Raw genomic sequence first — 20,645 nt, forward strand, 5'->3', positions numbered from 1 at the left:
AGAAAGAGAAAAGGAAAGAAAAGCCAATGCATTTAAATGATCTCCTGTGTCTCCTGCTAGACATCTATCTCTCTTCTTCCCAACTCCCTGGAGAGCTGGAAGCATCTTGAGAACAGGCCTGCTAAATCCTCTGCACAACACTCAGCACAGCGTCTCATTGACAGCAGACGCCTGACACAAAACAGTTCAGTGAGTGTCTGCTGAGTGAATGAGGATTATTCTGGTAATATTAAAAAACGGGCTTTCTGAACCAATAGTGGGTGGACCAAGGTATGAGTGTGGCATGTCCTTATCATAATTATAGATCATTATTAAAAAAACAGCTTTCGGGCAGCCCGGATGGCTCAGCGGTTTAGCGCCACCTTCAGCCCAGGACGTGATCCTGAAGACCCGGAATCCGGTCCAGTGTCAGGCTCCCTGCATGGAGCCTGTTTCTCCCTCTGCCTGTGTCTCTGCCTCTCTTTCTCTCCTCTATGTGTGTCTCTCATGAATAAATAAATAAATATTTAAAATAAATAAATAAAGTAAGTAAGCACCCCAGAAACTGGATTCATTAAATAACCCCAAATGCTCTCTGCCCCATTTAGAGGGCACATCACCACCCTACTCAACTACCATGCTCAGCTACCAAAGTTAAAGAGCACTCTTTAAAATTGATCTTTGTTTTTAAGATTAAATAAAAAGCCGATATACAAAAGCAAACAGGGGATTAAGATAAAACCACCCCAGCTATGTTATCACTCCACCAAAAATCCTTATCCAATAAACTAAAGCAGAAAGTTTTAAGGACTGTTTTAACATGAAAGAGAATTATCAAATATTTGGTTTGGAGAAATGACCTGAACAGAAAGTTTAAAGAAGAGTATACTGGATTCAATAAACATACAAAGCCAACAAGTCAACAGAAAAGTTAAGGTAGTAAAAATGTTTTCCTTTTTCACCATGATCAAAGTTACCTAAATTAGCTTTTACTAGTGACTTCAAATTCTGTTTGATCAACTGAATGTGTAATTCCTAGGAGCACACCTGTTTGCCAGGACTGACCTTATACCTGTTTTTGTATTTTCAAATAACTTCAGTTCTATTAACCTCTTTAAAAATCTATACATCGCTAACATGCCTCCTGGCTCCTAAAACCCACTTATTTCAAAACAAAGCAGATGCCGACTTGATGACAGTATGATAATTTTAGGGCAATAGGCGGAAGTCAATGACAGGATGACAACTTCACAGCAGAACCCATGCTGAAAGATGAGAAAGAATTTCACCCAGTAAATGCATTTCTCACGTTTCCTGTCTTGCCTTCAGTGGGAAGTAAAGTGAAAGTGTTCTTACTAGAAAATAATTCTGTGGCTATTACAAACCCTGCAAAGATTTATATTTATTTTGCCACAACCATAAATATTTATATTTCGTCTAGGATCTGCACTAGAAACATTTGCAACCCTGGGCCTTGAACTTCTCCAGCAGGTGTGAGCCCCACATAAGGTTGTTTCCCATATCTCAGTAAGTTCAGTTAGCCAGAGAGAATATTCAACAACAGCCAATGGCTTGACTCCACTGGAAGGGAGAACATAAATATATTAACCAAGAATTTTCTCTAAAAGTCCAAGATACTTGCTCTTATGCACCTCGGGAAAGTGCAGTCACGTACCACCTAACTTTTCTTAGTGAATCCAACAACAGGAGGAGGTGAGAGAAATGAAAAGAAATAGTATAATGCCTGTGCAAACCATGCCTCACTCTCCAGGAAAACACGAATATCCAAGGGTCTGCAAGCTAGGCAAGTCACTTAGCCTTTCTCGGCTTTATCGTCTGTTGACAATACCTGTTTCACAGAAAATCCATTGGGATAAAATCAGGCGATCTGAGCAGAGGACCTATTCATTGGTAGAGCTCAGCAAAAGATATTTATGACTATTATTAACTGAGCACTATGGAGGTCACCTTGACAGGCCAAAGTCCTACAGGAGATACAAGAAAAGAAACTGCCAAATGGGTCATATGACAGTTCTCGGAAATCCAGATCATCACTGCAGATACAAAAAACAGTCTCCAACTCTCTGCTGTGGCACAACATAAATGATAAACTACATACCATGCTTAAAAATTCTACCAGCATGACTAGCCTTTCACTGGAGAAATGGGTGGAGAGCTTCTTTCATCAGTGTGGATAGTGTTTAAAACAAATTACAAATTAGCCTTTCATTGAAGAAATGGGTGGAGAGCCTCTATCATCAGGGTGAACAGTGTGTAAAACAAAATTTTTTTTAAATATCATGCTTAAAAATTCTACCAGCAAGACCAGCCCTTCACTGGAGAAATGAGTGGAGAGCTTCCATCATCAGCACAATGTTTAAAATAAATAGGGTGATGGGGCAGCCCAGGTGGCTCAGTGGTTTAGCACCGCCTTCAGCCCAGGGTGTGATCCTGGAGACCCAGGATCCAGTCCCACGTCGGGCTCCCTGCATGGGGCCTGCTTGTCCCTCTGCCTATGTCTCTGCCTCCTCTCTCTCTCTCTCTCTCTCTGTGTCTCATGAATAAATAAAATCTTAAAAATATAAATAAATGAATGAATGAATGAATGAATGAATAAATAAATAAATAAATAAATAAATAAATAAATAAATAAATAAATAAATGAAAATAGGGTGATGGTCACAGCTACTCTATGGTATGTAGACAGCCTTTCTGGCAATTCCAACAGGAAAACAGATTCTATGCACACAGCCAAAACACGACTGCAACTACTCTAGTCCTAACAGGTGACTGCACTTGACAATTTCCCAACTCAGTAGCTTCTACAATATAAGTTAATATAGGAAGATTTATAACAAGAACTCAACAGCTTGGCTCCCACTCATGGAATCATCCAAATGTCTATCCTGTAGGCTTGTTATAAAGATTAGCAGTGATGGGACACAAAGTGCCTGGCACACTGGGTACTCAATAAATAGTAGCCTTTGTAAATTTTATAACTAGGAAGCAACAAAATCCAAAGGCTGAGCATGCCAGGAAGCAACTGAAAAGAGAGTGACTCCTTTTCAACTAAGAAATTAAGTTGTATGAAAAGGTGTTGGATAAAGAACACAGTAACGAGCCTTATGACAGTGAAAAAAATTAGTAAATGGCAGGTTAATCAGTTTGCCACCCAAGAATGAATGCCAATGTGCCCATTAATCTGGGGCAAGTAAACATACAAAAAGTAGGAAATGTTCCCTATCCTCCAAAGGTCTCCATCTAAGAAGAAAGCACACGGTTTCACCTGTCTGCACTCCCCCCTCAAACTCAAAATCCTCTAAAGGCAAAACCCACAACTTCACATTGCTTTACAGTGCAAGCACTCAACAAAAATGTGTTAAACAAATGAGACACTCAAAGGATCTCAAAGAGCTACCTGCCTCACAAGTTTCTAAGCCTGGCTTCACAGACTACTCCATGTGATCATCCAAAATGCAGACAGAGACCCCATGTACTTGGTGCGCTCCCCAGGTGTGCACCTTAGAGCCTATCTAACACACCAGTGAGACTAAGAACCACTAACCTCATTGAGCCCCCATGAACTGTCTTTACCAGGACCACATCCACAATGATCTGGCCTAGGCTGGCGATGGGGAATGCAGCCTGTCACACCTGCAGAAGGCTCTATAGGCAAAGCCCTTTCTGATGCTCCTTCAAATGCCTGTATTTACTCTATTCGTGTCCTTCTCTGTGGGGCCTAGGAAGACAAAGGTAATCTCTCCTCCTTCAGTATTGATGGACCTTCAACCCTTGGGACAGGGAGAACATCCCTTCTGAGTCTTCTCCAGGGTAAACATCCTTGATGAATTATGCATTAATTATTTAATGCTAAGCTTCTTAAGTATATAACACAATACAACATCAAATCAGATAAGGGAGAACTCAAGGTGAGTTACACTAACCAGAGAGAGCCAATGAAGGAAGTAGGCCCAGAAGGCTGAGAGAGACACAGATAAAACTGGAACCTGGGCTGGTACTGCATCAGAGGGGATAAGAGAGAAAACAAAATAATGATAAGGAGCATGATATGCAGGGAAGGGGATAAGAGAAAGAAAGCTCCGGGTGAGGCATTTAGTGTTTTATTTATTTTTTTTAATAAATTAATTTTTATTGGTGTTCAGTTTACCAACATACAGAATAACACCCAGTGCTCATCCCGTCAAGTGTCCCCCTCAGTGCCCGTCACCCATTCACCCCCACCCCCCGCCCTCCTCCCCTTCCACCACCCCTAGTTCATTTCCCAGAGTTAGAAGTCTTTATGCATTTAGTGTTTTAAATTGAATAGAACTAACATGGATCATGAACAAAGGCTCAAAGAAAGTCAGAAGGGGGGCAGCCCAAGTGGCTCAGCGGTTTAGCCCCGCCTTCAGCCCAGGGCCTGATCCTGGAGTCCCACGTCGGGCTCCCTGCATGGAGCCTGCTTGTCTCTCTCTCTCTCTCTCTCTCTCTCTCTCTCTCTCTCTCTCTCTCTCTCTCCCTCTCTCATAAATGAATAAAATCTTAAAAAAAAAAAAAAAGAAAGAATGGTTGGGAAGAGGAGAGAAAGCAGAAACCCATATGAAGGCAGAGACACAGCAGTGGAGAGGCCAAAGAAATCAGATAAGCAGGAGGGAAGGAACCCAAGAGCAAAGTCATGAGAGGGGATCCCTGGCTGGCTCAGGGGGTTAGCGCCTGCCTTTGGCCCAGGGCATGGTCCTGGAGTCCTGGGATCAAGTCCCACATCAGGCTACCTGCGTGGAGCATGCTTCTCCCTCTGCCTGTGTCTCTTTCTCTCTTTCTCTCTTTCTCTCTCTCTCTCTCTCTCTCTCTCTCATGAATAAATAAATAAATAAAAAGTCTTTAAAAAAGAAAAAAGAAAAGTAACGAGAGCCAGCAGGAGAGTGTGAGTTTGAAGTAGCAAAGTAATGAAACCACTTTAGCTCCCTGAGCATGGCCCACTAGGTACTACGTTAGAAAGAATAATCAGACAAGATGGCCTAGATGTTGGGACAGCAGGAGGGGAGATGCTCTCAAAGAAGCCTGCTCCGGCCACCCAGATAAAAAGGTAAAGGGTCTGTCCTAAAATGGTGGCAATTAAGAGAGGAAAAGTTAAAAACAAGAATCAATTTGAGAGAAAAAATGGGGGCAGTGCTTGGTCTCAGACCGGCCCAAAGAGAGAAGAAAGGGAAGAATCAGAGAGAACATCGAGAGCCACGTGGACAATTCAAGAAAGAAGCAGGCAAGGCTCAGAGAAGAAGAGGCAAAATAACCATGCAATCTCATGCACTGAGTGCACCTGCAGAAAGCTTCACAGTTCACCCCCTACCCCATAAATACACATGGTAGTTCATGGTTTTGCTTTTCTCTGGTCCCGGCACAGGCTGTAGTTTCTGTGCCAGCAGACAAGGAGTATCTGATTTTGAGTCCAAAATCTGTAATATTACCAGCAAAGTTAAAGTGCTTGAAAAAAAATTAAAAGTGTTCTGGTAGAACTAGCTGAAAGAAGTCAGCCACAAAAGACCACATATTGTGCAAGCCCATTTACGGGGGGAAAAACACCCAGAGGGAACAAGTTGATTAGTGGTAGCCTAGGGCTGGGGACAAACGGGGTGACTGCAAAAGGGGTTGGAGTTTCTTTGGGGGATGATGGAGGTAACAACACAATTCAGTGAATGTATGCTTCAAATCGGAGAACCGTGTAATAACTTAATTATAACTCAATAAAAGCACTGCATAAAGAAAAGAAATTTGTTAAAAACTTAAGAGTCCATAAACAAGTACTGCAACCTCAGAAACTTAGAGCCTATCTACCCAATAAAAATGATTAGGCTAGACTCAACTTCAAATAAAAAGCCATCAGGCACAATTTGGAAATATTCTAAAAAATATTTTAAGTAAGCTGCATTCCTTTGAGGGGGAAAAAATTATTAAGCCTGGATAAGCCAGAGATTTAAATATATAGATCCCTTTCAAATTATTTCTTAAAACTGGTCTAAATTTCCTAATATGTACTTCAAAAGTAAAGGCAAAGGCTTGGGTTTTTTTCAATCATGTCAAGTGATATTACAATAGATACCTATTGTTCAGTTTCTTACAAGCTGAAATAAGATAATATATAGTAAGTCAATTCAATGAAAAGCAAAAGGTTATATAACTTAACCATTACTGAGCAGAAGGGTAAACTTATTTTATAAATTTGAGGGCCTGACAGAAAAAAGAGATACAAGGGAATATCCAAAGCATTTCTGCCTCCACAACATGCTCTAAAACACATGGTTCCTGTTCCCTCAATGCCTCCCCACATCATTAAAGCCATTACCCCTCTTAATATGCTCAACACCTAGCATACTTTACTTAGACACGGTTCCTAACAACTGTCATCAACATTTACACTCACTGCATGTGTCAGGCCCTCAAAGGCACCCTTACCTTCTCTCTTTCTAAATCACATAACCTGCAGTGGAGTGGGCCCCCAGCCGACTGCCCAATGGAATCCTTTTTTTTTTTTTTTTTTTTATTTATTTATGATAGTCACAGAGAGAGAGAGAGGCAGAGACACAGGCAGAGGGAGAAGCAGGCTCCATGCACCGGGAGCCCGATGTGGGATTCGATCCCTGGTCTCCAGGATCGCGCCCTGGGCCAAAGGCAGGCGCCAAACCGCTGCGCCACCCAGGGATCCCCCCAATGGAATCCTGTGCACAGAAGAACCAAACCAGGAGGGCAGTGAAAAAAGTGGCAGTGGCTCTGTTCAAACCAGCTGGTGCACAGGAAGAGCCAAGATCCAGCACATACATCTCTGGACTAAAGATGCCCCTAAAGCAACATCTAACTGTTGGCAAGGTATCAATCATCAGCAAAGGTGGCATCTCAAGGACACAACTATTTACTATAATCTCTAAGGAAGGGCTTTTAAGAAGTTCAAAATACCATTTATTGAACTAGAAGACTGATCCTCTCAACTTTTTCACTCGTTTCACTCGGATCTTAAATTTTAACTCAGTAGGGTCAAATACATGTTGAACATATCTCATTTGCCTATCACAAAACTCTGAGTAATCCAAAATCCTAGGAATATATAAATAGGTATTCTGAATCAAGTAACATGAAGAGTGGTCTCCCTAGTAAATCTGACCTATTAGACCCTATTTGTTAACTGATGCAAGTCATGGGACGCCTCATATAATAAAGTCTTTGAGAAAGGAAAGAGCTAGGGTTTTTCTACATTAATATCCTCCTACCTAAATAAAATCACTGTGGCTCACAGCTATGTTTATTAAGAGGCAAATCTGGCACCACACGCCCATGTGGTACTCCAGGGGCTCTGCACAAAATGAAGCCCTCTGACACTCTGAAGGGAACCAAAATGCCAAGGTCTCCCAGAAGCTGCTCAGGAATCACAAAATGAATAAAAAAGAAAGCTATTCCATCTATTCGGAAAGAAAACCAGCCTTTGAAAGGCAAGTGCCAACTTTCCACAATCCATTCTGGCCTATAGCCTATGACATACGTAGTTCAAAAGAGACCACAAAGTACATACGATAGTAACCAGTCTACTTTCCAGAAATAATACCAACATTACAAGACATAACTTTAGAAGTTTTAACTTTTCCTCTTTTTTTTTAAGATTTTATTTATTCATTCATGAGAAACACAGAGGGAGGGGCAGGTTCCCCATCGGGAGCCTGATGTGGAACTTGATCCCAGGACCCCCAAATCACAACCTGAGATGAAGGCATATGCTCAAACACTGAGCCACCCAGGAGCCCCTTAACTTTTTTTTTTTTCATTTCAATTCCAGAATTCTGAGAAGAGCAAATACTTTCCCCATTTCACAGATGAGAAAGCTGAAGCTCCTCAAGATTAACAGACCTGCCAGCTGCCAACCTCACTTCTCCACCTGCACATCAACTACTATCTCATACCCAGCAAATACACATCAGCTCTTAATTCCCCACCAAAACCTCTTCCTCTGTCTTCCGCATTTCAATGAATGGCACCTCCATCACACCACTTGCTCAGGCCAAAAACCTTGGTGTTATCCTTGACTCTACTTCTCACACTCTACATCATTTCACCCTTCAGGGAATCATGTCAGACCCACTTGAGATATGTCCAGAATCCAGCCACTTCTCATCACCTCCACTGGTTATCATATCTGACCCAGCTTATTGCTAGAACTCCCTGAAATCTCCCTGCTTCCACCTTAGTCAACCCCACATACATACTTTATTCTATTCTCAGCACAACTGAGTTTTTTGCTTTAAAAATACGTCAGATCGAACCCTTTGTGGAAAACCCTCTGGTGGCTTCCCATCTCATTACTGTATATCCAGGATGAGAGCAGTTATCTGCCATCTAGAAGGTGCTCAGTGAATACTGATGATTAGTAAACAAAATAAAAATACCAAATTCACAAAGCAGGATTACACAAATCTTCTGGTGCTCTTGGTGACAGTGAAACCACATTTACAACAGCAAATAATCTACATCAGATGAAATTCTTAAATCTTACTTTGAATAACTGAATCCTATCGCACAGAATCAATACAATGTTGAATTTCTAACAACAAATTAATATGAAAATATCATTTTTATTTTATAAAGCCATAAAATCTCATACTAGGTTATCTGAATATGACATATCTGGCAGCATGGGCAATTGCCAGCTTCAGTATCACAGCATTGGTACTCAGATCTGTGACTCTTCTGTATTTGGTAACATGATGGCACCACCTCTCAAGACTACCACACACATTAATGACAAGGGCTCTAAAAGACTCAGACACAAACACCTAGAAAAAGGGGTGGTAAGCATTTCTAAATCTCCCATACTAGCACTATACCAATCATCTGAAATAGGAATTAAGTTTCTAGAGTATTACAAGTCACAGTAGAAAGGTTAGAACAAGTCACAGCAGAAAGGTACAATCTCCTACCAAAATTATAAAGACTCTCAGAGTTGAGTTACAATGTTGATTGTTTTCAAATCAAAGTGAAACTAATGCTAAAATTATCCACCATTACAGAATTTTCTCACTAAAATGTTTTAGAGTTAAAAACAAAGTCTCCAAATTTTTCTTTAGTTCTTTCAAAAACATTTCTATCTGCAGAAAGCCTTCCTTCAGTCTCAATAAATCACAATAATAAATTCACAGAATTCTAACAGCCTTAAAGGAAACTTAATTCAACCCTCAACCTTCTTCCTCTTTTCAAAGGAAAAGATATTTGGTATATAATAAAGTGAACAATAAAATTTAAATGAGTGAATGAATGAAGATCCAAAAAGGGTGTATGACTTTTTTAAAATCTGACACTTAATGGAAAAATCTAGATTAACCAAAACTAGGTTTCTAGATTCCTTTGGAACAGAAGTAGAAGTAGAGGAAACCAAGACCTGAAAACCTTATCTGGACCCTCAGGAAAAGCTTAACCAAAATTCATTAAAGCCTGTCTCCTTTAGTTCTGTTACTTAGAAAAGCACTTGATAAAATAAATTTTGCCAAGATCTATCTCCTTGGAAACCAAAAAGGCAGAACTGTCTAGGGTTTCTTTTTTCTTCTATACAAAGAATATTTAACACAGGACTATTTTCGTAATAAACAACCAAAACTGTTTTTGCATCCGCAGTAAAATAGATGGCCTTTGACTAAAAGAAAAATCAACGAGATGAGAAGAACAGAACGCTGAAAATGACCATATCAATCACGAGAAGTGTATCAGCCACATGAGAGCAGGAACCATATATTCCCTTGTCACTAAAAGCAGCCACTGAACCCCTGGCATTACAGGGGTAGTCAATAAATATTTATGGGACAAATGACTAAGTTACTCCTTAGAGATTCACCCATGTAGACATAAATGCATCTGGTTACCACTAATCAAACCTTTTATTTCAGGCCTACTACATGCAAGTGTGCTACATTTTTCCTCCTTAGCAATTCTACCAATTTTCCCTCAAGTAATACACTCAACCAAAATTATCCCCCCAGTTTCATTAAGAAGGTAAGAAACTACATCTTAAGTAGCCTAAAGTACTTACTAAATAAAACAGCCACCTAAACTGCTGTTCTGGTTCCAATCTCTCTCACTCGATTCATCCTACACAACCCAGCCAGGTTAGTTTTCTCATTGCACATCCCAGAAAAGAAACACTTCCGTGGCTAACTATTCCCTCTTTGTATGCGGCCTACTGCTATTCAAGGAGCAGACGGGGAAAAGCAGAATCTACAGGAATGGAATAGGAAAAACAATATAACGCCAAGGAAAACAATACAAGTGACAGCTCTTCTAACAACTGATACCACTGAAAATCTTGAGATTACCACTAGTGACTTTCATTAAAGATCTCCCTGTTAACACGGTGACACAACTGACACAGATGGTCTGCAGTATTTACATCCAGTGGAGTACACATCCAATCCTCAATTCAAGGTCCACCACCTTTTTGAAGTTTTCCCAAGCCATTGGAATAAGTATCTGTGAAAGCACTTTGCAAACCAGGAAGTGCTAGACACTCAGCTCTTACTATACAAGCTGCCAACTGATAGCCTTGCAAACATTCTGCCACTTAAATCATGTTACCTCACTCTTTAAGTGTCTGATCCCCTTAAAAAAAATGAAAAATTCTTCAAATTGCCTTCTCAATTGTCAACTTCTCTATTCTCTATTATTTAACACCTAGAATAGCATAAATTAAAAGTAAGTGCCACTCACATTTCCGGATTACAAAGCGAATGTAATCAAAACAGTTGTGGTACTAGTGTAAAGACAAATAGACCAACAGAACAGACAGCCCAGAAATAAACCTTCATGTATGTGATCAATTGATCTTCAACAAGGGAGTCAAGACCACTCAGGGGAGAAAGGACAATCTCTTCAACAAATAAGTGTTGAGAAAACTGGACATTCACATGCAAAAGAATGAAGTTGAACCCTCACCTTACACCACGTACAAAAGACTAACTCAAAATGGATTAAAGACCTTAACATAAGAACTAAAACTATAACATTTCTAGAAGAAAACACAGGAGGAAAGCTTCATGACACCGACCCTAGCAACAACTTCTTGGATATGATCCTAAAAGTACAGGCAAAAAAAGCAAAAATAGACAAATTTTAAAACTGTGTTGTGCATCAAAAAAATAGAACCAATAGAGTAAAAAAGCAACCCACAGAATAGAAGAAAATATCTGCAAACAATACATCTGATGAGGGGTTAATATGTAGAATATATAAAGAACCTACAACTCAACAATAAGAAATGAAATAACCAGATTAAAAAATGGACAAAGGACCAGAATAGACATTTCTCCAAAGATGATAGACTGGCCAACAAACATACGAAAGATGCTCAAAATCACTTATCATCAGAGAAACGCACATCAAAACCACAGTGAGATCTCACCTCACGTGCATTAGGATGGCTACTATTAAAAAAAAAAAAAAAAAAAAAAAAAAAAACCACACACAGAAAATAACAAGTGTTGATGAGGATGTGGAGAAACCGGAACCCTTGTGTACTGGTGGTAGGAATGTAAAACCACTGTGGTTTTACAACTACTATGAAAAACTGTACAGAGATTACTCAAAAAATTAAAAATAGAACTGCCATATGATCCAGCAATCCAACTTCTGTGTGTATATTCAAAAGAATTAAAACGAATGTCTTAAAGATATACCCATGTTCACACTGGCATTATTCACAGAAGAGGTAGGAGCAACCTCACTGTCCATAAATGGACGCATAGACAAAATATGGTCTATACATATCATGGAATATTATTCAGCCCAAAAGAAGGAAATTCTGCTATATGCCAACATGGATGAACTTTGAAGGACATTATGCTGAGTCAAATAAGCCACTCACAAAAAGACAAAAATACTGCCTGATTCTACTTATATGAGGTGTCTAAAGTAGAGAAATTCACAAAAACAGAAGAAGAATGGCAATAGCTGGAGATAAGGAAAGAGGGAAAGGTGAGTGAGTTCCCAAGTATCGTTTCAGATCTGCAAGATGAAGTTCTGGAGATCTGTTTCCCAACAACATGAATGTACTTCGCTACACTGTTTACATTGTTTACTTAAAAATGGTTAAGATGGTAAATAAAAAATACCAAATTGGATTTACATGTTCTACATCCACTGTAGGAATCTAAGCAGCCTGATCTTTTCAGCTGTTGGCAGGTATTTCCAGAGTTTTTTCCAAGTTGTCTTTTTTAATCAATGGGATAGCAGATAGGATCAGAGGCTCCCCTTCTCACCCAGTTAAAACGAAGATTCCACAATCCCCAGTCAGCTGCTCTCTGGTATAAGCCTACTACTTGTTTACCTTACTGTCAAGCAGTATCGTTCAAAAACGATATGAAAACTATTGTGCTCTCAAGTGGGTGGAGGAGAAACAGAACAGAATCATCCACTGACTTTCTTCACACCCCAGCCATTTGATATCTAGCATGCTGCCCCAGAGTTCACTGGGATCCTCTACTCTCTCCACCCAAGCACGCTACTGCTCCTCCAAACACACATCCTCCCCAACCCACTGAAAACCACTATTTTGAAAACTACCTTGAAAATGGCCTTCAGAACAATCCCACCGAAAGCAATTATTAGACTGACATTCTTGAACTCTAAATAAGCCTTGCCTGTGAACACAGTAGCTCTCCATAACCTATCATTTACCTACTGAAACATTTTGTGATGCAATTATTATACCTCACCTTCCTATTACAAAGGATCAGCACTAAGATCCTCATTAAAAAAAATAAAGTAACATGGACACACTCCGAACTGGAAAAGAGACAAAGGTTAAGAACCACCGTCAAACCCCACCCAAACACAGACACATAGCACACTTGCTTTACACAGGAAATGCCAACTACTCAGAAATTACACTTAGACAAAGTATATGGGCAGAAACTTCTAAGGTCTTCACTGCAGCAGCCAGAACTGGGCCTTAGGAAGAGGGAGGAGGTCAATCAACCACATACTGACCTGCGGTGCCAGAGTAAGAACATGTTTCCGAAGCCTTCTGAAGGAAAACAGTTTAGTTCCAACAAGTCATAAACTTAAATTTCTTGCAAAAATCTGTGAAAACACTCCTTTCCATTTTCCTCAGTACGCAGAAGTGAAGCAAACAATAACAGTCAAATTGCGTGAGAATTTTAGTACATGCAACTAACTGACATGATGTATCTTACAGGCATCTCCTGACAAGTACTGTGTCTTCTTGAAGGCGCGAGGTACCACAGTTCGGTTATCAGTTGCTTCTCTAAGAGCATCAAGAGCCACAAAGAAACTTGTAAAAACCAATTGTCAATCAATTCTGGTAACTAAGACTGTTAAAGGGAACACAAGGAGCTCACAATACATCTAACCAGAATACCTATCTAAGCAAACACTCTAGAATAGGGGGTGGGGGGGGGGGAGATAATATAAGAGCCAAGGAAAGAAACTGGATATAGAAACATGATCATTAAAAAAAAAAAAAAAGATACATGATCATTCACTATGAAGCTCTTTGCTTTTTATTTCTCACTAGCCATCCTCTGAGTAGTTGAGAATTCATTCTAAAAGGAAGTAAGATCCTGAACCACAGAAACCAATTAGTAATTATACCTATAGCTTTGGTAAAAGATCTTGTAAAAAAAAAAAAAAGTAGAAGAAAAAAGAAAATAAGCAAAATTAACTACTGTATCTGCAAAAGGCATTTAACCCAGACCTATTCTGGGGGAGGAGAAAGGAAAAAGAATCCAGTGGTAGCCGAGGCTGGACGTCCTGTCCTGTCCTGTCCTATCCTGTCCTGTCTGCTCAAATCGCCTCTGTGTGACCCCTGTGCTTGTGCAAACCAGAAACCCTCCCTCTCCAAGCCGGCACACTCCAAGAAGCATACATGCTCCTGCCTCTCCTGGGTTGAAAAGACGGAAATCTAACATTATGTAATTGCCTGTTTCCCACAATTTAAAGTGAGGCATACTATAATCCTAATTAGAGGGAAAAGTCAGTGCAACATGACAAGTAACAAATTAGAAATCTAAAGACTGCAAATTCTCCTCTCAGACCTCCAGAGGCAAACAGCAAAGGCTTCACCTGACTCCACGGCACACCCACCGAGGCACGGCTACTGACTAGAGTCCAACTAAAAAAGCTCCTGAAGTTCTTCCATGTCATATCAGGGTCATCCCTCTTATCTTCAAGAAAACACTCATGTTCTCTTTACTCTCCCCCAGACCAGAATAAAAAGAGAAAATGAAAATGTGCACTGGCCCCTACCCTCAAAAGATAAACCCCAATAGATTTTCTTAGCCTCCTGATCGCAAACCCAATCACACTCAAGTTCTTCCATCCTTCACTCAAACCCTCTGTGTTTGAGAGATCCAAAGCAAAGGGAACTTTTCCCATACTTCTGACTTACTTCAGAGCCCACTGAAAGAATCAAAGAACAATCATCTAAAGGATAATTAACTTTTACCTAACCTTTGGAAAATAAAATGCCATGTAGGTAGTATGGGCTTTGGTTTGGGTTTTTGTGTTTTTTTTTTTTTCCAATTAGCTAGACACAGGAAGGGGAAAAAAAAAAAAAAAAACCAATGAGGCCCATTTACTTCATATACCAAAAAAGTAGAAGTGCAGTGGACTGAAGGTTGGACTGTCAACCTTCTATCTTAAGGTTGGACTGTCAATCTTAAATAGCACCGGATATGGAACAAGACCCAAATTTTTGGATGAGCACTGAAGAGTAAGGTAACATTCAACCCTCCCAGGGAAAGGGAGAGCCAGCCCCTCATCTAAAGGGCAGTCACTCAACTGGCAGAGATATTTCTTCTCTCCTGGCTCAGATTACCCTACTGGAAGGGAGGGTGGTGCTACATAAATCAGTCATATCTACAACAGGAAGCTCCTTCAACATGTTCCCGTTTTATGTGCAATTATCCCTCCACCTGATCCATCACCACCACCACCACCACCCATCACACTTACGTGTAACTGACAACAGAGAAGGGCCACAAGCTGCTACTGTTCCCAGAAATAAGGAAGGAACAGTGACTTTCTTTTACAAATGAAAACTGATGCAAAGGAAAGAAAATGGTAAGCTAGAACAAATTAAGTTTGGCTTCTCTAAAGAGCATACAAGTATATTATGCTCTGAGTTAACAGAGTCTATTCCCCACCCCCTATCCAAAAAAGGGCGAAAAAGCTTACAGACTCTACCATGTAGGTATTTTAACTAACTCATAATTTCTTTTTCCATAACTTTGTAATTTGAGTAACTCTAAAGCTAACTTACCAAACACTACATCAATACTCTTCTCATAGCTCTTCAATCTTAATGTTGATTTTGTCTGTTTCCTTAAGTTTTGTTTCTCATTTTAGATACTTAATAAACACTGAATACTTGAGTGGGGAGCAGTAAATGAATTGTAACCTAGAGGCTCAAAAGAAAAAAAAAACTAAAGCCAATGCAGGAAATAAAGGAGTACAGTTAAATCTGGAAACCTGCCTTCCAATCATTGCCTGATCACTAACTAGTTCTTCTATAACCTTGGATAAATCACTTCAACTTTGTGGGCCTCAGTTTCATCATCTGTAAAATGGAGAAAATGGGCCAAATGATTTAAATTCAAAATACCTTCTAGCTTCAAAAAAGTATGAACCTGTTCATCAGAAAGAAAATGCAACTGCAAATAAAAATTCATGATTTGCAAAGTACTTTCATACATATTTTCTCATTAATTCTTGCAGCAAAGCTGTGAAGCATTACACCCATCTTTGCATAAAAAGAGTTTTTCAGAAAGTTCAGAGAGGCTTGATTATTTTTTAAGATCCCATAGCCAGAAAACTTGAAACCCAGAACTTCTGAGGACAAATACTGGGCTTCATTATTTCAGAAACTAATTTAATAAGTTAAAATTTAAAAATAATTGATAGCTTGCTATGTAAAACCTTTGTGGAGGCATCAGTGTACCATAAAAGCAAACCCAGAAAGGTTACTACAAATGGTTCCACTGGACTGTAAGTTCCACGAAACACACTTTTATTCACCACTGGAATCATGGAGCCCAATAGCAACACTTCATGGATAAAGACATTCAGTAAATAGCACCTGACTCACCATAAACCTTGAAAGGTTAGGAATATAGTAATATTATTTGGGGGGGGGAGGATTTTTTTTCTGAATTTCAGATACAAACTTCCATGATTGGTATCAAAAGGAAGAAAGAAGCATTCTATATCAGAGATCTAGCTCTCCATTACAGGAATAAATCTATCTTCCTCTGACAAAGTCCAATTTCATCAGTGAACCAAAAGTCTCAAATGTGAAATGTTACCTGAATATCTTCATGTCCATACCTTATGTGTACACTGATATGAACCAGCAGAAATGATAACACAACCACAAGAAATGACAGGAAGCACATAATCATACTCTCATGAATCACTACATACTTTCCCCTAAATTGGAAAGATTCAGGGAATCTGTACTCTTACACTGTCCCACCTCTCCTCGGGCTTCTGTTTCACAGCTCAAAGAGTCAGAAAACACCCATTTATTGAAAAATTCAAGCTGCAAAGTTAACATAGAACGTATATATACACATCTCAACTCAGAGTCAAGGAAGATCCCCCGAAGTCTACAAAACCACCAACCTCAAGCAATCTTCCAACTATGGCTTCAATAAAATTACATGAAGATTTTTAAGTTGTTTTAAAAAAATCGGGGGGGGGGGGGTAGGTTCCCTAAAATTACTCATGTAATTCAACCAAAAGGAAAGTAAATAAATACGAAACCCAGGAAATAGTATTGAAAGGACAGAGTTAAATGAATCTCAGTACAAAATCTAAGTGCTTTGGATTTATCACTAAGAGTTCTGGTCAACCTTGCCATGGCATCGTAACGACTGACTGACACTTCAGATCTAAAAAGTTCTATCAGAATTGCAGTTTCAAACCAGAGGAGCAGCACCAGGAACTGCAGAGAAGCTAACAGCAACACCTACTGACTATCTTGAGCCACCTGCCAAACTTGTTCTCTTAGTCAAACTAGAGAAATCTAATGATACAGTCAACTTCAAGAGTCCTTTACTTAAGCATAATGAGATAAGAAAAGAAGTTGTCACCCACATAAAGCCATTCATCCCCAAAATCTCTTATTTTGCCCCTAACCATTTACAAGCAAATCATCACCCAAGTCATTTTAAAATGCACTGTTAATTGCTGATGCCTGAGTATGAATAATTTATTCCCTGGGAAAATGTTTTAATATTAATACTCTTGTTAATAACTAGTATGTCATCTAACAGTTGGACACATCAGTGATCATAAACTGCTTTACGTAAACCTTTTATTTGAGACTACTGCTGTTAACACTATTCTACATTATTCCCATCAGGTTTTTTTTTTTTTTTCTTTTCATCCTGGTAAAGGTGGTTTAATTGCAGCCTTCAAAAAAATGAAAAAGAGAAGAGTGAAAGTCATTAAACCAGGATTATATAGAAAATTAATACTATTACTAAACTGGCTGCAGAGAATGATTCTACAGGACTTAATCTTGTACTTTTCCTAAAGATTAAGTCAGAGAATCTTTGCCTTGGACAAATATTCCATATGAGAAAAGAAGAGAAAGTTGACACTTAACTCCCACAGAGTACCAGTATAAAAACAATGGCTTTAAGAGTCTGAGTCAGAGTTTCAACATGAAAGGCTCACTTTATAGAGGAAACGCCAACCCCAGTTCATCCAGATAGACCTGGAACCTGATGAAAGTCGACACCTTTACTCTGAAATTTGCATCGCATCACTGGCTCCCAGTTGAGAAATATAATCGTCTAGCAGGTAGTAAGAATTTCAGCGAAGGCTACTTCTAAAAATACCCGTCATGAAAAATCCAATCTATTAGGGCAAACGCAGTCTCCAGGAGCCATCAGACCCCAAATGCTTCCCTGCAAAAACGAATTCCAACAACTCAATTAAAAAAAAAAAAAAAAACCGTCTTCCCTGAAGTGAACCACTTCCCTCGCCCCTAGACTTAACAACGGTGAAACGCGAGGACATTGCAACCTGCCCCCGTGAGGCTCCTTGTCCACCTAGAAATGCCGTGACGCGATGCGGGAGCCTCGCAAACCCCCTCGAGGGTCAGGAGAAGTTGGAAACAGATGAGGCTACGGAGGAAAAGTTCTCCTGGAAGCTCGCCCACGCCTCTCCAGCCCTCTCGAGGTTCACTCGCTCCAAGGAAAAAAGCAGGTCGGAGCATCCCTGACTTTCGCCGCGCACCCCCAGGCACCACCCCCCACCCCACCCCCCGGGGAGAGAAATGAACCACCCGCGGGCACCGAGCTCCCTCCTGCCTTTCCCAGGATTGCACCCCTCGGCCTGTCCTCCCCGGCGCAGCCTGCAACGCGCTCACCCAGGTGGCTGAAGGCGAAGGGTGCCGGCTGGAGGCCGGGCCGGGGTGGGCGCAGCCGCCCCGAGCGGGGCGCGGGTCTCCCGGCCCCTCTGCGAGGCGCCCGCCGGGAGTCCCGCAGCTCCCGACTCCGAGGTGCGTGCGCGCGCGCCGTGCGCGGTGCAGCCCGGACTCGCCCCCGCCGCGCTGCGCTACCGGCGAGCCAGCACATCGGAAATAAAAACTTTGACCGGGGTCCCGGGGTCCCGGGGTCCCGGGGTCCCGCTCCCGGCCCTGGCCCCAAGCACCGGCCAGAAGGGCGCTGGCGGGGGCTGGGGACAATCCTGCAGCCCCGGCCCCCCCAGCCGGGCCTCGGGTCGCGGGAGCCACTTACCGCCCTGCACGGCCTCCCGGTGCCGCCGCGCGTCCGGGGCGCGTCCGCCGCGCGCTCTCCCTGGGGAGAAAGAGAAACCGTGTGGCCGGCCGGCGCGCGCTCTCTCGCCGCCTCCTCTGCGGAGAGCCGCGGGCGGCGGGCGGCGGGCGGCGGGCGGCGGGGCCGGGCCGGGCCGGGCCGGGGCGGGAGGGGGGCCCGGGGGAGGTGGGGGCGGAATCTGCCCAACTCCTGAGCCCGGCTCCGAGGCTGGGGAGCAGGCGGCGGGGGCCGCTTTCCCGGAGCAGGGCGGGCAGCGGTGCCCTCCCTCGTCCCCGGGCATCAACTATTGTCTGGGCGCCCTGGTCCCCGCTCACGCCGCCTCCGGAGCTCAGCGCCCCCCATCCCGCCCGCCCGCCCCCCAGGAGGAGAAGCTGGGGCGGGGTGGGGGGAGGGGGCGGCGGGCAGAGCGGGTTTGGGGTTGCTTGGGGGTCCGGAGGTCGGAGGCGGGCGCCGGGGAGGGGACGTGCGTGCCGAGTGGGGGAGGGGACAGGTAACTGCCGCCGGGGGCGGGAAGGCCCGGGAGGACCGCGGGGGGGGGAGGAAATGGGGAGGGAGCCCCGGAGGCGGGAAGGGATGGAGTGGCCGGGGGCGGCCTCCGAAGCCCAGACCTGGCCCTCCCCGCCCGGGGACCCTCCTCCCGGGAAGTCGGCGCCGCACTGACTTTTTCGCTCACTCGCTCACGCACGCACTGAACTCGCTCACAAAGTTGCCGGCGGTGGCGGCGCCGCGCTCGCCCTTCCCTCCCCTGCACTCCCCTCGCCTCCCCGCCTCCCGGCCTCCCCGCCTCCCCGCCCCATTCCTTCCCCTCCCTCCGCAAGCCTCGGGTGAGATCACCGCTGGGCTGCTCGGCACCACGCGCAAATCTCGCGAGAGAAGCGGCCGCTCGGCCCGGCCGGCGGGGGAAGTGGGAGTCGCGGGGAGGTGGGGGCCCGCGGAACTCCTAGTTGCTATGACGACGGCAAAGCCCTGGATTCCTGTCTCCCGCAGGGAGCGGAGACGGCGAACGTGGGTGCAGTTTTGAGCCTGCCCCCTCCCTTGCCCGACACCCTGATGGTGGGGGAAGCGCGGCTCGAAGCGGGAGGAGGATTTTTTAAACCTATTTGAGAGAGCATCTGTAGACCAGCGTCATGATCCTCTGGCCGGGTTTGGCAAATGGCTCGCTCGCCTTGGGGTTTTTCCTCCAGAGGTTCTGGGGGGAGATTTCTGACACAGCATGTCAGCATGTATCTGTACCCCCAAATATCTACCATATAGTCACTCCTTGCACCCTCCCGCCCAATCTCATCCCCCAACCACCACTCCGTAGACTCCCTCTCTCGTCCCTTGCCCCGCCCCCACCTCCCACCACCACCACCACCACCACCAGATTGCGCTCCTTGAGGGTCAGCCTCACTCATCTTTGTGTTCTCAGCCCTCCACAAGCTTGGGAACATAGTAGGTATTTACTTAACGTCCATTGAGGGCAGAAAATGAGCGTGGCAGCCTGCAAGGGTCCTCATTACTTGGCTTTCACTACCCACCGCCCACCCCCACCCCACCCCCATAGAGTATGTACCTACCTAGGCCTAGAATTCTGCTCCACAGCCATATTTTTTTAAAATTTTTTTTTAATTTTTATTTATTTATGATAGTCACAGAGAGAGAGAGAGAGAGGCAGAGACACAGGCAGAGGGAGAAGCAGGCTCCATGCACCGGGAGCCCGACGTGGGATTCGATCCCGGGTCTCCAGGATCCCCCGCCCTGGGCCAAAGGCAGGCGCCAAACCGCTGCGCCACCCAGGGATCCCGCCATATTTTTTTTAATAATAAATTTATTTTTTATTGGTGTTCAATTTGC

At 43.1% G+C, this 20,645-nt stretch overlaps 1 protein-coding gene across 11 annotated transcripts in view; it reads right to left on the reverse strand.

Moving 5' to 3' along the window:
* SIPA1L1 (signal induced proliferation associated 1 like 1) overlaps positions 1 to 19,533 on the reverse strand; it is a 372,275-nt gene extending 352,742 nt beyond the window's left edge. For 7 of the 11 annotated variants that reach the window (XM_055303833.1, XM_055303831.1, XM_055303824.1 and 4 more), the window contains exon 1: positions 18,771 to 18,916. The gene's annotated coding sequence lies outside the window, so the exon portion shown is untranslated. Of the gene's footprint in view, positions 1 to 18,400; positions 18,540 to 18,770; positions 18,918 to 19,470 lie in introns of those variants that run through there. The other 4 variants (XM_055303823.1, XM_055303832.1, XM_055303835.1 and 1 more) reach the window with 4 other exon arrangements.
* Positions 19,534 to 20,645: the final 1,112 nt, after the last annotated feature.

The sequence above is a fragment of the Nyctereutes procyonoides genome, unplaced genomic scaffold, assembly GCF_905146905.1.
Source record: "Nyctereutes procyonoides isolate TBG_1078 unplaced genomic scaffold, NYPRO_anot_genome, whole genome shotgun sequence".
Lineage (NCBI taxonomy): Eukaryota > Metazoa > Chordata > Mammalia > Carnivora > Canidae > Nyctereutes > Nyctereutes procyonoides.